Raw genomic sequence first — 18,491 nt, 5'->3', positions numbered from 1 at the left:
TGCACTCAAAGCATTGACTGTTGCATACTGGACTGTATGTACTGTATGTACTTTGAGGGGAAAAAAAGTACAATCGATTCTTCCAGTTGTGTAGCCATTTTTATCTCCAAAAAAGAAATTCAAGTTTCCAATGAAGAAAAAGTGAGGTTCAAATTTTGACCTATGCTATCCACAGTGTAGATTAAGTGTACCTTTGCACTTGCAACGTGAAATGTATTATTCAAGTAAATCTAAAAGTGATATAAAAGATGTTGTTAAAGGAAGCATAATAAATGGTTATTGTATAGGGTTTGATAGATGTTATACTTAGGGGCCGATTATGATAGCGGTTTTTCCGCATCCTCCGGGCCGGCGGATACTAAAACCGCTGCGGAGACTTCAAAGACCCCCCACCAGATTAGGATGGCTGGGGGGGTCAGGAAGACCGTCCGCCGCTTTTCCGCCGCGGTCGCCTTCTGACCGCGGCGGAAAAGCTCTAACATGTCTGGCGGTGTCTATCAGACACCGCCAGGCATATTAGGATGTCTGCTGTTCCATGCCTTTCCACGGCAGCATTTCCGCCGTGGAAAGGCATACGGATTTTTGTTTGGTGGAGGGGTGAAGGGGGGTGGGGGGTACCTATGGTACCCCCCTGCCTTTGCGTCCACGAAGCGGCAGGCACCGTGAGGTGCCTGCCGCTTTGTGCATGCAAATGCACTGTTGTAATTTTTTACATTGCGTCGGGTGCTGCTTCAAGCAGCACCCGCCGCAATGTAAAAAATACTGGATGTGACCGCCAGGGTGGCCATGTGGACGGTCCCTCCTACTCAGTCCGCCATCATAATTGACCCCTTAGTTTGGTATTGTACTCTGCAAATAATAAATCCACAGTGTAATTAATTGTGAGTTCTGATGACCGCAGTGTAGGCAGGCGGCAGCGGTTAGCAAGAGCCCACGACCACATGGCATTGATTAGAGCTGCACAGTATTGCTAATTTAGTGTGTGTGCAGCCAGTGATGATAAGTGGTGCACAGAGTTAGTGGCAACTAAAGCAACAAAGTTCTGTGGAGCCTGCGATGATGCATGGGCAAAGTCTTTAAAATCAAGTTTTCTTATAAATATTGGTTGTCCTTTCACGGGAGTAAGTTGCAGTACATCTCCAAAAACTATTATATATTTTCTTCTAAATAAGACATCTGACTCAATACGGTCACGTGGCGATGATTTTTAGTGCACTGAGTTAGTAGTACCTTTGGCACTTAGCGTGTACATAACCTGCGATGATGCATGGCCCGGGCAGGCCGCACTGGGAGCAATGTTTTTTGCCTAGTGAATTCTGCTTTAACAAGGCCACGTGGAGATGACTTGTGGTGCAGTGAGTTAGTGGTACATGAAGAACTTAGCGTGTGCGCACCCTGCGATGGTTCGTGGTTCAGGCAGGTCGCACTGGTAAAATGTCTCTTGACTATTAGAATGCGTCATTTGCAATCACCATTCCACCTGAATCGTGAGCCCTCACAATGTAGATCGAAGGCAGTTGTCAGCACAGATATCGACAAATGATTTTTGTGACTTATGTAAAAAAAATCTGGACACATACAATAGAATTGTCTCTGCATTACATAAATCAAGGCTGAATTGCCTACTCTCCGTAGTGTAGATGGAAAGCTGAATTCAAGTTGTGAACCCTGCTGTCTGCAGATTACATTTATGGCAGTAGTCCACAGAAATATCAGCAAATGCTTTTTTGTCACATATGTTAACAAAATCTGATGAACGGTAGAATTGTCTCTGCCTTAAATAATCGGGAATTAATTCAATGTTGTCTGTAGTGCTGATGCGCTTCTGTATCAAGTAGTGAACTCTGTTGATCGCAGTGTACATTTGAAGACAGTACTTAGTACAGACATTGAGGAATGTTTTTTGTGGCATCCATTAACAAAATTGTGTCTGCCTTACATAAATCAAGGCTTAGTTGAATGCTGTCCGTAATTGTCTCTGCATTAAATAAATGAAGGCTGAATTTCCTACTGTTCAAACTTTAACAAAATCTGAGGACATAGTACAATTGTCTCTACTTTAAATAAATCAAGACGGAATTCAATGTTTTATGTAGTGCTGATGCGCAACTGGTATCAAGTTGTCAATTCTACTGACCGCAGAGTAGATTGAAGGCAGTTCTCAGCACAGATACCAACGACAAATTTAGATCCAAAGTTGAATTCAAGTTGTGAACCCTGCTGTCCTCAGTGTAGCTCGAAGGCAGTAGTCGATACAGACATAAGTCTGCGGTGCTGAGTTTGCAATGGGCCTGTATCAAGGAGGCACGCGGTCATGGCGGCAGCCACGTGGCAGGTTGCGGACCTTTGCTGCGGCGCAGTCTCTTCTCTTTGCAGAAGTGAACATCGCCCAAGGCGTAGCCTAAATATTTATAGTCTTACGTTGACGTTGTGTACATTGGACTAGCCCACTCCGCTTCTATTTCAAAGGGGGGGTGAACACAGCTACATGACCGAAATATTCCCCAGTGTCTGAGATAATATGGTTGCGTCCACTATTTAATACACTACACGTATCAATGGTATATCTACACACTGAACAGTTTTTGGTTTGTATAGTGAATTGTGTATAGTATTTCACCGGTAATCTTAGCGCTGTGTACATTATTGTTGATGTCCGAGTTCTTTCCCTTATACATACTTGGTTGCCACATCTCTGTAGATTGAGCTAGTGTACTGTTGAGGGGATATAATATTTTGGAAAGGTCCGTTGTCCTGTTTTGTGCTGCCTCTGAGGTAGTAGGGGAGAGGGGTTCGGGGGTGTGGTTGTGGTGGTGGCGTTGGGTGTTGTGATTTTCTTTGGTGTTGGAAGTGTATAATTAGAACCTCTATCACATATTGATCTTTAAAGATGGGTGTGAGTTGGATGTAATTCACGTAGTACACAGTCGACGTTCTTACATTAGTTAAATGTTGATGTTAATTTGTTAGTGGTAAGTGGCACTATTGCCTGATTTTTTAGGTAGCATTGCAGATTTGGTTTCTTGTTCAAAATATGGGGAAGTGGTCAGCATTATAAGTAGGAATTGTAATTTCAAAAACCTATGAAATTCACTGAAAAAACCATTGGTTTCAGGTAGGTTTATAGTTAGGAATTATCATTTAAAAAACCTTTGAAATTCACTGAAAAAAACATTGCTTTCAGACAGGTTTATAATTTAGAATTATCATTTAAAAAACCTTTGAAATTCACTGAAAACCCCATTGGTTTCAGGCAGGTTTATAGTCAGGAATTATAATTTAAAAAACCTTTGAAATTCATTGAAAAAACCATAGGTTTCAGACATGTTATGGTTAGGAATTATCATTTAAAAAACCTTTGAAATTCACCGAAAATAACCATGGGTTTCATACGTTTTATAGTTAGGAATTAGCATTTTAAAAAAACCTTAGAAATTCACTGAAAAAAACCATAGGTTTAAGGGGTGTTATAGTTAGCTGGACATTTCACTTGTACAAAACCATTGAAATTCCTCCATTATAGTTAGTTGTACTAACTGTAACTCTTGCGCCCGCAATCCACTGGTGATGATGTCACATATTACATCATTCATGACATGGTCAGTGACATCGCTGATGACATCACTGATGACATCTCAAATGACATCACTGATGACATCACTGATGACACCATCCAGTGAATGTCATTAGGATTGTTATTTAAATATGTATTATATATACACCAACCTGCATTGAAGAATCAGTTTATATATAAATATCTGGTCAGAGGATTTAGTAGCAGTGTGATTGATTGTTCACTTGAGTAATTTTAGTGTCACACTAAATATATTGGATAGTGACTAAACTGTGTGAATATCTGTATAACTTGGTCAGTTGTTGTGTAACATTTTGCACCAGTTTCTTACTAGCTAGGTGAAAGTCTATATTAGTTATTGATTTAACTGTTTATTTATAATGTTGAGTAAATGTGTGTGTGGTTTGGTGGGGGATCTATGACTGCCCAAAGATATGCAAATAGTTAAATCAGTCGGTATATGAGGTTAAGACTTAGTGTTATAATAGTTGTTTGGGTGAGTGAATATCTTTATGGATGTGATGATGAAAAAAAACATTTCTCAATGGTACATGTCCAACAAAGTAGAAAAAATAAAAGACAGTGTATGTGACAGTTGTATATAAATAAGTGGACATAAAACTCATTAATTGCATGAGTGACTGTATAGATAACTGTATACTTGTAATAGTGATCCGCCCGCCTTCTATGCCGAAATGACCCCTCGCCATATTAGTATGGCTGGGGGGTCCGCGGCAGACGAAAGACCGTCCGCCTCTTTATGCCCCGGTCGCCTTGCGACCGGGGCAGAAAAGGGTTTATATGGTGGCGGTGTCTATCAGACACCGCCAGCCATATTAGGATGGGCATTTAGCAATGCCTTGCACGGAAAGGAATGCAGAGTCTGCTTTGGGGGCCCCTTGCGGGCCCCCAAGGACTCCTGGTGGGTAGAGGGGGTGCACATGGGGGGTACCTATGGTACCCCCCAGCAGTTACATTGACAAAATGGCAGGCACAGCATGCCTTCAAGCCATTGTGGCAGGTGCTGCTAAGTGCACCGCCCGCCACAATTGTAGGAATGCTGGATGCGCCCGCCACTGTGGCGGGCGCATCCTAATGCCACCATCGGGACCCTCACCCTTATGGCGGGCGGTCCCTTTTTCCGATGGGATGGCCGGCGGACAAAGTCCGCCCGTCATCCTATTTGGGGCCTAAGTATGAGTTACTATCTATATGAACAAATGAAGTGCTATTTGTATAAGTGTGTAGCTGAGTAAATGTAAATAGGATACATTGTTTGCAAAAGTGAGTAGGATGATTGCATAACTGAATAGTATGTGTGCTGATGTGTAATGTCAATATAAGTGTATAAGTATATTTGATTGTGTTCTATTGATCATTGACAACATGTATGAGTGAATCTATTGGTAATTGATTAGATGTGTGTGTAGAACTAAGAATCAGTGAGTGGGTTTTAGATACTTGTATTGCTGTGTCAATGGATTAAAATATGGTACTCTGTATTTTACAGTGACTGATGAAAGATTATAGTAGTGTATGATGAGGTGTATCTGATTGTCACGTGGATGATGTCATCAGTGTTGTCATCAGTGATGTCATTTGAGATGTCATCAGTTATGTCATCAGTGATGTCACTGACCATGTCATGAATGATGTAATATGTGACATCATCACCAGTAGATTCAGAGCGCGAGAGTTACATTTAGGACAACTAACTGTAATGGAGGAATTGCAATGGTTTTGTGCAAGTGAAATGTCCAGCTAACTATAACACTCCTGAAACCTATGGTTTTGTCAGTGAATTTCTAAGGTTTTTTAAATGCTAATTCCTAACTATAACACGTCTGAAGCTTATGTTATATATATATTCACTGAAAAAACCATAGGTTTCACACACGTTATAGTTAAAAATTAGCATTTAAAAAACCTTAGAAATTCACTGAAAAACCATAGGTTTCACACATGTTATAGTTAGCTGGACATTTCACTCATACAAAACCATTGAAATTCCCCCGTTATAGTTAACTATAACTCGCGCGCCCGCAATGCACTGCTGATGACGTCTCATATTACATCACTCGTGACGTGGTCAGTGACATCACTCATGACATCACTGATGAGATCTCAAATGACATCACTGATGACATCATCCAGTGAATGTGTGTCTTTCTGAAAAATAAATATTTTTTATATATGTATATCTAAAGGTCAATGGAAGAATAAATGTGTAAATAAGTGTCTAAATGGATGTTTTTTTGTAAAAATTATTGTATAACTGACTTATTAAGTGTATCTTAGTGAATACATGTATTAGAGAGTAATGTTTAAATATGTAAATATCTGTATCAGTATCTCAATTTGTGTATAAGTGGCTGCATGGGTTGGTGACTAGCTACATGAGTATCAATATGGGTTATTAGTTGGTTTTTAGAGTATCAGTATGAGTGTCTGTATGGTTTGGTGGGGGTATTACGTACCGCATAGATGCATGAATGGGTGACTCACTGTTTGTATGTGTTTTGAAGACAGCATGTGTGCAGGACTGTTTGGGTGGATGAGTGTGTGTATGGGTGTGTTAGTGAGTGAATCACTGTCTCAATAGTATCTTTATGAGTAACTGCATATGTTTTAAATGAGTATATGTGAGTATTGATGTATATAAGTGATGTATATAAGTGAGTATATGTGAGAGCGAGAGATTGTAAGAGTTCCTGTATAAATAAGTATGTGTTTCTATAACTGATTGTTTAAGAGAGTAAGTATGTGTACGATTCTGTAGAAGTAAGCGTAGTGGTGGGTGTATAGCTGTATATGCAAGTAAATGGATATTTGATAGTTTATTTGCATGTGTGAGTTTGTGTGTGAGTAACTCTATAGATGACGGTCGGTGTGTAATAAGATGTATAGATGTATGAGTACATATGATGAGTGAGTACATGTATGAGTGCCTATATAGAACTGTTTGTGAATGACTGGATGTGTATGTAGATTTTAGAATTACTGAATAGATTGTTCTAACTGGAATTTGTATTTCCATTTTTTTGAAAATTTTTGTTTCTATTTTTAAATGTGTGTATCAACTTATCAAGGGTTATATTACGCTATTACGCTGAGAGGAGGTCTGTCACTCTTTCACAAGGATGATGTAATCAGTGATGTAATCAGTGATGTCATTTGAGATGTCATCAGTGATGTCATGAGTGATGTTACTGACCATATCATAAGTGATGTAATATGTGACGTCATCAGCAGTGCATTGCGCGCGCGAGAGTTATAGTAAACTATAACGGGGGAATTTCAATGGTTTTGTATGAGTGAAATGTCCAGCTCACTATAACATGTGTGAAACCTATGCTTTTCACTGAATTTCTAAGGTTTTTTAAATGCTAATTTTTAACTATAACTGGTGTGAAACCTATGGTTTTTTTCAGTGAATTTCAAAGGTTTTTTAAATGCTAATTCCTAACTATAACGATTGTGAAACTTCTGTTTTTTTTCAGTGAATTTCAAAGGTTTTTTCAAAGCTAATTCCTTTGTATATCGAGTTTGTAACCTACGATGTTTAGTGTTTTTTTTTATTAGCTGTTTTGTATAACTATTAATTATTATTAATTTATTTGTAAAAAATTATTTTTTCAATATATTTTTCTTTTTTTGTAATTATTTTTTCCTGGGGTGCTCAGGGTGCGCGCACCAGTAAGCTTACCCGTATCATTTTGTCTTGGAGCGCTCAGGGTCCGCGCACCGGTAAGCTCACCCGAGAGCGCAGCGAGAGCGCCATTTCTGCATTCGTAAAAAAAATATGTATGAAAACTAAATAATAATGCAAGACATTCAGTACCATACTTATAAAAGTAGTATTTTTGATTTTCAGAATGGAAATGATTTTGCATTTCCGTAAAGCTAGCAAAACGTCATTTAGGCGCGCCGCATAAGCGCCCACGGAAGTGCCCACGTTCGTGCTGCGTAAGCGCCCCCGTAAGCGCTCCGGTGCACGCAGCGTAAGCGCGTCAAGTCATGTGACCTTAAAATAACACTTTTCATTGGTTGCTAACATTTTTTTTTACAAAGAATGAAAACCCCACCCATTTCCTTCACTTCTTCTTTCACTTTTGTGACTGCAAGACCTGTTTTTTTCTGCTCAACCTTTTTTGGATTATAATGGCTGCTAGACCCACCAGTAGCAGTGAGGACTCGGATGAGTTCATACAGGAAGAGGCTCCTCAGCCCAGGGTAAAGGAGCACTTCATTTGGAAGTTTTTTACCATACCAGCAGGTAAAAAAAAGGTGAATGCTCCAAAGGTGGAGTGCAGAATTTGCCAAACTGTCCTTTCACGGGGTGACCCTACAAGGAAATACAGTTTTGGCAATTCGACCATGATACGGCACGTTCAGAGGAGGCACCCCCAGAACTATGCCCGGGAGAATGTCAGGGCTCTGGCACGAGATGCCCCAAGGGATAGTGCTTCAACTTCGACTAGAGGACCAACTGCATCATCGGTGAGGGGGAGACATGAACAGCTGATTCCTAATATTCAGCCTGTTTTTGATGGCATCACTATAAAATGTAAAGACTGTGATGAACTACTTTGTTACGGTGAACAAAGTATTATGAACATTGTCCGAACAAGAGAAAACCACCGCTGCCGTCCCCAGCCCTAATTTTGACTCTTTTTTTTGCTCCTGTTGAGCAGTTTGACATTCCCTGTTTTTGTTTTTGTTCACTAAGAAAACCTAAAAAGAAGAAAAAAAACAGTTATTTTTAGAACTACCTCCAATTCTCCAAAAAGAGCTGTATTCTAAACAAATACAAAAGGAGTGAGTGAAGTGGAGTGCAGTGAGAAAGGAAAGGAAAATGAGTGAGGGAGGGAGGAAAAAAAGGGATGAGAGGGGAAGGGAAGTGAAGTAGGGGTATTGAAAGAAGGTGAGTGTGGGAGTATGGCTGAGTTATAGGGTGTGAGGGTGACAGAAGAGAAGTGAGAGACTAAGGGGACGGAGAGAATGAGGCTAACAGAAAGAGAATGATGGAAGGGGAGTGTAGAACTAAGAGGACAGAGGGAGAAAGAGAAGGAGTTAGTGAAATGGAGTTAGGAGAGTAAGGAAAGGGAAAAGAGTGAAGGAGCAAAAGAAGGGAAGAGACAGGATGGAAAGTAAAGGAGAAGGTTTCAAAGAAGGTGAGTGTGGGAGTATGGCTGAATTATAGGGTGTGAGCGTGACAGAAGAGGAGTGAGAGACTAAGGGGATGGAGAGAATGAGGCTAACAGAGAGAGAATGAGGGAAGGGGAGTGTAGAACTAAGAGGACAGAGGGAGTAAAACAAGGAGTTAGTAAAGTGGAGTAAGAAGAGTAAGGGAAGGGAAAAGAGTGAAGGAGTGAAAGAAGGGAAGAGAGAGGGAGAAAAGTAAAAGACAAAGTCTGAAAGAAGATGAGTGTGGGAGTATGGCTGAGTTATAGGCAGTGAGCGTGATAGAAGAGGAGTGAGAGACTAAGAGGACAGAGACAATGAGGCTAACAGAGAGAGAATGAAGAAAGGGGAGTGTACAACTAAGAGTACAGAGGGAGTAAGAGAAGGAGTTAGTAAAGTGGAGTAAGGAGAGTAAGGGAATGAATACGAATGAAGGAGTGAAATAAGGGAAGAGAGAGGAAGGAAAGTAAAGGAGAAGGTCTGAAAGAAGGTGACTGTGGGAGTATGGCTGAGTTACAAGGAGTGAGTGTAACAGAAGAGGAGTGAGAGACTAAGGGGACGGAGAGAATGAGGCTAACAGAGAGAGAATGAGGGAAGGGGAGTGTACAAGTAAAAGGACAGAGGGAGTAAGAGAAGGAATTAATGAAGTGGAGTAAGGAGAGTAAGGGAACGCAGAGACACACATACTGTTGGCAGAGACAGACATGGCACATTATATGAAACATTCTGATCATGTGCCTAAGATCACACTGTGAGTGAAGCTTGATTCACCCATCAGTGTGATCTTAGGCAGAGACACACATACTGTTGGCAGAGACAGACATGGTACATTATATGTAACATTCTGATCATGTGCCTAAGATCACACTGTGAGTAAAGCTCGATTCACCCATCAGTGTGATCTTAGGCAGCGACACACATACTGTTGGCAGAGACAGACATGGTACATTATATCTAACATTCTGATCATGTGCCTAAGATCCCACTGTGAGTGAAGCTTGATTCATTCACCCATCACTGTGATCTTAGGCAGAGTCACACATACTGTTGGCAGAGACAGACATGGTACATTATATCTAACATTCTGATCATGTGCCTAAGATCACACTGTGAGTGAAGCTTGATTCACACATCAGTGTGATCTTAGGCAGAGACACACATACTGTTGGCAGAGACAGACATGGTAAATTATATCTAACATTCTGATCATGTGCCTAAGATCACACTGTGAATGATGCTTGATTCACCCATCAGTGTGATCTTAGGCAGAGACACACATACTGTTGGCAGAGACAGACATGGCACATTATATGTAACATTCTGATCATGTGCCTAAGATCACACTGTGAGTGAAGCTTGATTCACCCATCACTGTGATCTTAGGCAGAGACACACATACTGTTGGCAGAGACAGACATGGTACATTATATGTAACATTCTGATCATGTGCCTAAGATCACACTGTGAGTGAAGCTTGATTCACCCATCACTGTGATCTTAGGCAGAGACACACATACTGTTGGCAGAGACAGACATGGTTCATTATATCTAACATTCTGATCATGTGCCTAAGATCACACTGTGAGTGAAGCTTGATTCACCCATCAGTGTGATCTTAGGCAGAGACACACATACTGTTGGCAGAGACAGACATGGTACATTATATCTAACATTCTGATCATGTGCCTAAGATCACACTGTGAGTGAAGCTTGATTCACCCATCACTGTGATCTTAGGCAGAGACACACATACTGTTGGCAGAGACAGACATGGTACATTCTATCTAACATTCTGATCATGTGCCTAAGATCACCCTGTGAGTGAAGCTTGATTCACCCATCAGTGTGATCCTAGGCAGAGACACACATACTGTTGGCAGAGACAGACATGGTACATTATATCTAACATTTTGATCATGTGCCTAAGATCACACTGTGAGTGAAACTTGATTCACCCATCAGTGTGATCTTAGGCAGAAAAACACATACTGTTGGCAGAGACAGACATTGTACATTATATCTAACATTCTGATCATGTGCCTAAGATCACACTGTGAGTGAAGCTTGACATCAACTAAGCATACCTTTTACCAGAAAACATTTTCTATAGTAAATTGTTTTTCACACAAAGCACAGCCCTTTTAAATGACCACTACAAAGCAAATCTGAAACCTAACTCATTTGCAAAATACATTTCCAATATGCAGTATACAATTTTTAAACAGCATTACAAAAAAACATACCACACAATGCAAGAATAAAGAATTACAATATGCTTCTTAATCTTCCCTATACTGCATACAGCAGTGTATCTTCATTAAATGAATCATATATCAGATAACACACAGGCACAGAGTAAAGTGAGACACAAGCAAAGAATACCCTTTAACCTGATTGACGCAAACTGTTACAAGGCACAGGTGACATTATTGAAAAATGTGGAAATGTTTTTGCTTATTTCAAACAGAAAGGCAGTGTGATACTTCACCAAAATTTAAAAAGCAGACTTTTTTCCAGAAAATATTTTCCATACTAAATCGTTTTTGACACAAAGCACAGCTCATTTAAATGACCACTACAGAAACAAAGCAGAAACCTAACTCCTTTTCAAAATACATTTCCAATATGCACCATTCTATTTTTAAACAACATTACAAAAAAACATGACACAAAATGCAAGAATAAAGAAGCACAATATGCTTCTTAATCTTCCCCATAGTGCATACAGCTCTCTATCTTTTTAAAAGAATCATTACTCACCTTTAAAAATGCTTTGGAAGATATAGAACAGTGTCAGTCACACTCAACAGATTTTCTTAAGCAGAATCTCTGATAATGCTTCTTTCACTTGAGCCTCAGAATAATGGCACAGATTCTTTCTCATTTCAGACCCATATTCTTGTACATAACCAATCGAAATTGTTCCCACACAAATTCAAAACCAAACTGCACATTTTAATTGGTTGTACATTTCAAGACTTTGAAACTCTCATAACATTGACCCATCCCCCCAGTGCTCATTCACCCTGTAACCATGGTAACTCCCTCCTAACCCAGCACACAGTTCACAAGTTCATCATACTATGTTGCAAAAGAATCCATCAAGGGTGTTTGACCTCTCAATGTACTAGCTAATCAAGTGCAATGTTTCTTTAAATGACTTTTTCTCAACCATTGAAATGACTTTTTATTAAAAAAAAAACATGCACCCTAATTTTCAGTGGGGATTTTTAAGAAAGCACCAATCCTTTCTGGTTTTTCAAGTGCACTGAATCTCAACCACTTTTTTTCATAATCAAACTGCCATTTCATTTCTACAACTCATCTGACTAGAAGCACATCTACCTTCAAGATGCCAAAAGTCTGGTGTGTGGGTCATAGCTATGTCTTCTGGAGTGCAAGCAACAGAGGTATTTACAACCTTGATTTACCAAATGTGGACATTGTGTGGATTGCACAGAGAGGATTGAGATGTCACCAATTGATACCAGTGGTAAAATCCTTTATGCATCTTCCACACCCTGACCTTAGAATTGTGCACTGTGGTGGAAATGACCTAGGCACTTTGACTGGGGTAGGTCTGGAAATGCTTTTAAAGGACATCTTTGGGCAATTGATGTCACTTTTTCCAAAAACTGCCTTGGTATTTTCTAATATATGCCAAAGGCAAAAATGGAACTGGTCCAACCAATTTTGTCCACAGATTGAGAAAGCAAGGAAACATGTAAATAAATCTGTTTCTGCTTTACTCAGAGACTATGGTATGGGTTCCATTTACCACAACAACTTGCGTTACAACATGCATGGCATCTATAGGAGAGATGGTGTTCATTTTACAGATGAGGGAAATAGAGTTTTCCTCTTGAATATGAGACTCTGCATTGGTACCTACTTGTAGATACAAAAAACACCCACATAACACAACAGCTCTTTTCAGAGCTACTCTACTTGTAAGCACTCTAAATTATTTTTTTACTCTTTTTTCCTGCACTATTTTTCCCCGTGGTGCGCTAAGGGTGCGCGTACCGGAGAGCGCACCTGAGAACGCACCCAGTGCTTACCCCGTGAAAATAAAAAATAAAATAAAAAGTTTATTTTCCCTTCAGGGTCCTTCTAGGCCCCCCTCAAAAAACCTAGGGGGTCAAGGGGTGTCTACCCTGCCCCCTTTTAATTATTTCCTACTTTTTTTTCACCTCTTGTGTCTCGATTCTACCGAGACACAAGATGGCGGACTCTCCGGACTGTTTAGAATGTTGACAGACACCCGACAGCCAATCAGCTTTCCGCTCGCGCACTCCCGTAGCGCGCCGGGTGCGCTCCCTGATACGCGTACCGGTAAGCGCTCGGAGCGCACCTATAGATATATATGTGTTTTTTAAGTTAATTTTCAAAAAAACACTGAAGCAATTTTCACCAAATATAGCAAAGGCACATCTGCGTACCAATCCCTACAATTTTGCCAAGTTTGGCGTAATTCCATTCAGCGGTTCGGGCTGTAGACTTGTCAGACCGTCCTATGGAAATTTACATGGGGAAAACACGTTTTGGGACCCCCCTTTTTTCTCAGCCCCCACTTCACGAATCCCCCCGAAACTTTCAGGGAAGGAGCAGAGTGGAGCTGGCCAAAATTTTGGAAATTTACACGCAAATTCCTCAACCGGCGCCAAATTTATTCCCAATAGAATGTTGCGGATTTCGTATGGTAGCTAGGTCCTAACTATAACTACCTACTGGCGACCGCCAGTAGGTAATATATACATATATATATATATATATATATATATATATATATATATATATATATTACACACCACTATTCGCCGATCCCCCAGCCACTTGGTGGCGGCGGGCTCGAGTGAGGAGGCGATCCTCTAAAATTCGTCACACCAACTTTTAAATGTCAAAAGAAGGAAACTCGAGCCACTCATTCCATAAGTGTGATGATTTTAATTAAGCAAGCAAAATAGTCACAAACGCCCGACGCGTTTCGGTGCAGCCGCACCTTGGTCACGGGACCCGTGACCAAGGTGCGGCTGCACCGAAACGCGTCGGGCGTTTGTGACTATTTTGCTTGCTTAATTAAAATCATCACGCTTATGGAATGAGTGGCTCGAGTTTCCTTCTTTTGACATTTAAAAGTTGGTGTGACGAATATATATATATATTCACTGAAAAAACCATAGGTTTCACACCAGTTATAGTTAGGTGGAAATTTTACTCGCATAACACCATTGAAATTCCCACGTTATAGTTAGTTGGACTCACTATAACTTGCGTGTGCAATGCACTGCTGATGACGTCACATATTACATCACTCATGACATGGTCAGTGACATCACTCATGACATCACTGATGACATCTCAAATGACATCACTGATGACAACATCCTTGTGACAAAGTGGCAGACCTCCTATCAGCATAAAATAACCTTTGACACACACATTCAAAAATAGAAACTAACATTTTCTTAAAAAAGGAGAAACCAATACCAATTACAACAACTTATTAGGTAATTCCAACATCTACATACACATCCACTCATTTACCAACAGTTCTATATAGTCACTCATGCATGTACTTACTCATCATATGTAGTCATACACCTATACATCCTGTTACACACTAATACTCATCCATATAGTTACTCACACACAAATTCACACATGCAAATAAACTATCAAAAAAACATTTACTTGATTATACTGCTATGCACACACTACTACACATACTTCTACAGAAACAGAAACATATTTACTCTCTTAAACAATCAATTATAAAAACACATACTCACTAACCCACCCATACACACAATCATCCACCCATACAGTCTTGCACACATGCTGTCTTCAAAATACATACAAATAGTGAGTCACTCATTCATGCATCTGTGCTCTAAGTAATATCCCCCACCGAACCATACAGACACTGATACTGATACTCAAAAAAACAACTAATAACCCATATACACACTCATGTAGCTACTCACCAACCCATGCAGCCACTTATACACAAAGTGAGACACAGATACAGATATTTAAATATTTAAACATTACTCTCTAATATATGTATTCACTAAGATACATTTAATAAGTCAGTTAACCAATCAATTTTACACAAAAAAATCCATTTAGACATATATTTACCCATTTATTCTTCCATCAACCTTTAGATATACATATATAAAAAACTATTTATTTTTCAGAAAGATACACATTCACTGGATGATGTCATCAGTGATGTCATTTGAGATGTCATCAGTGATGTCATGAGTGATGTCACTGACCATGTCATGAGTGATGTAATATCTGATGTCATCAGCAGTGCATTGCACGCGCAAGTTATAGTGAGTCCAACTAACTATAACGTGGGAATTTCAATGGTTTTATGCGTGTAAAATTTCCACCTAACTATAACTGGTGTGAAATCTATGGTTTTTCAGTGAATTTAATAGGTTTTTTAAATGCTAATTCCTTCCTAACTATAACTGGTGTGAAACCTATGGTGTTTTCAGTGAATATATATATATATATATATATATATATTACCTACTGGCGGTCGCCAGTAGGTATATATAGTTAGGATTTTTTCTCTATGGGATTTTTGAAAATTCTATGTCTAATAACTTTGGCGTTTGTGGACGGAATTGGCTGAAATTTTCAGGAAAATGGCACATTTTGTTTCTGTGCAGCCCTTGAAAATTGGGGGGGGGGTTTGTCAAGGGGGGGCCGAGAAAAAAGGGGGGTCCCAAAACGTGTTTTTAACATTGAGTTTTCCATAGGGCGGTTGGCCTCACTTTTAGCCCGAACGGCTGAATGGATTTGCACGAAACTTGGCAAAATTGTAGGGACTGGTAGCCCGATGTGCCTTTGCTAGGTCTCAATATATGTGCTTCAGTGGATTTTGAGAAATTAACGTTCAAAAAAAGATATATATCTGTAACAGCGGACCGGGCAGCGCTCCGGTTCGCGGACTTTACGCGTTACGGAGCTTTGTGAAGCGAAGCTGATTGGTTCTCTGGCGTCTGTGAACATTCCAAACAGTCCCTAGCGGCCGCCATCTTGTCTCTCGGTAGGATCGAGAGACAAGCGGAGGCCAAAGCGAGGGGGCAAATGACCATAAGGGGGCATAGTAGATCCTCCCTGACCCTCTAGGTTTGATGTGGAGGTTTTAAAAGGGCCCCGCGGGGCAAAAAAAAATAATAATAATAATAATCGAACGGCTGAATGGATTTGCACGAAACTTGGTAAAATATTAGGGACTGGTAGCCCGATGTGCCTTTGCTAGGTCTCAATATACGTGCTCCAGTGGATTTTGAGAAATTAACGTTCAAAAAAAGATATATATCTGTAACAGCGCTCCGCTTCGCGTAACGGAGGTTTGCGAAGCTGATTGGTTCTCCGGCGTCTGTAAACATTGCAAACAGTCCGTAGCGGCCGCCATCTTGTCTCTCGGTAGGATCGAGAGACAAGAGGAGGCCAAAGCGAAGGGGCAAATGACCATAAGGGGGCATAGTAGATCCTCCTTGACCTCTTAGGTTTGATGTGGAGGTTTTAAAAGGGCCCCGCGGGGCAAAAAAAAAAATAATAATAATAATCGAACGGCTGAATGGATTTGCACGAAACTTGACAATATTGTAGGGACTGGTAGCTCGATGTGCCTTTGCTAGGTCTCAATATATGTGCTTCAGTGGATTTTGAGAAATTAACGTTCAAAAACAAGATATATATCTGTAACAGCGCTCCGCTTCGCGGAGATAAAATTATCTCTGTATTACCTAGCTGTTGCTAACACCATTTAGCGACGGCTAGTAGGAGATAGCGACCATCTTGGGCCCCACTTTGCATGTGAGTGATATTTATCACTAATGACATGCAAAGTGGGCATGCCAAGATGTTAGCGACTGGAAACAGTCGCTAACATCGCTATCTCCTATTACCAACTTTTGGAAATATTCGCGATAAGCGCGAATATCTCCAAAAGCTACCACCTGCCCTGAGCAGTTCTTAGCCATGTTATCCAATGGGAGGTGGATAACATGGCTAAGAGCATTAGCTCGGTAATGCAGGAATATCGCTGAGTTTTCAGCGATATTAATGCATTGCGGTCGTTTTTTATCGTATTTGCGATAAACCTTGATAATAGCAAGGTTTATCTGCGATAATTTCTGAAGATGCTTAGCGGTAAAAAATTCGTTGCTAAGCATCGTTAGGGATAAATATCGCTTAACTTTGGTAATATGCCCCAACGTCTGTTAACGTTCGAGTGGAAGGAAATCAGGAAGTGTTGAAAAACATTGTCTGCGCCATCCTGCCTTTTTTCAAGTGCCACACTTTTGTCGTGCACGGCAGTCATTTTAGATGCCTTGACCAGACGCACTCTCTGCACGCTGTCGATCCTTAGCATGGCTCCCCACCCTCGCAAGCATCTCCCCCAGGCAGTGGTCACCCCCGCTCTCTGTCTTATGCATGGGTAATAAACCACCCCCCATCTGCGCTGCTCTTCCCTGAGAATCACACCCTGTGCCCGCCCGACACCTCCCTTTCGCCCTATTCACTACCGCACCCTCTGACACTCCTTTTCCTCTGTGTCCGATTGTCCAGGCCGGTCCTAGGCTATCAGCTAGCCCTGCAGATGTAGTTTATGGCCCCAGCTGTAAAGAATCACCCCTCTTCAAAGGAGTTATAGTAGATCAAGGCCCACACTCGATGAGATCCGTCACAGCAGACGCGTTCCTATTATCTGAAAACCATCCTGTATTGTGATTGGGGAGGGGACCGAGCCTGAAGCGGAAGATTCCAGGGATGACTCTTTGTACATCAAAGTTTTTACAATTATGTGTCACATTAAAAATATATAGCACTCCAACAAAGTAGTAAGATTATAAAACTTTAATAACTTATAAATATATACAAGAAAACAAAAACAGTAATAACATATAAACATTTTTAGGGAAAAACAACGAAGTAGCGGTCGGCTGTGCGAATAGTCCCAACGCAGCACAACGTCCAGATTTCACTGATTTCGGAATCCGGCGTGGGGCGTCGCGGGGGGTGGGTCATCAGTAGCAAACTGTTGTGCGAATAGTTCCAAGGCAGCAGAACGATGGCACCAAGGTGATGTCCAGTAAGTTGCCGCACTGGTTTTGGTATCCTACAATGCTGCTCCGAATAACGGCGTGGGGCGCCCCGGGGGAGGCGGCGTGAACGGGCCTCTCCAGGTGGAGTCTCGTCTGTTGTAGTGGGGTGCCCCTTTACCGTTTCAGTTGCCATTCCGTCCGCTTTTGGTCCACTGTGTCAAAAGCCGCAATTCAGCTGAGTTGCGCCCACTCTTGCGGTGCAGCGATAGGCGGCTTTCACAGGACTCTCAAAATGGCGGCAGGCTGTTTCCTTTTTGGGCCTGGTCCACTGAAATGGCCCTGGGACACCTTGGAAATCGGACGCTTGTCTGCTAGGTCTTGGACCCCATTCTCGAAAGCGTTCCCTCCGCCTTGAGGATTCATCAAAAGTTTTGGGGGCCCCCGACTCCTGCAGGCTTCTGGTGGGGAGCGGCTGCCATGATTGCTCGCGGAATGACTACGACGGAGCCACGAGATGGTGGTGCTTTCATGGTGACGCCAGCTTCAGTCTGAAACATCCAGAAACAAGGTGGGGCTTTCATCGTTTGGGGAAAAAAAAAAGTTTTCATCCAATGAAAAGTGTTGTTTTTAGGTCATATGATCAAGCCTTCCATCAT

Source organism: Lissotriton helveticus, chromosome 8, assembly GCF_964261635.1.
Source record: "Lissotriton helveticus chromosome 8, aLisHel1.1, whole genome shotgun sequence".
In the NCBI taxonomy this organism is placed as follows: domain Eukaryota; kingdom Metazoa; phylum Chordata; class Amphibia; order Caudata; family Salamandridae; genus Lissotriton; species Lissotriton helveticus.
Note: the sequence above shows the minus strand (reverse complement) of the source record.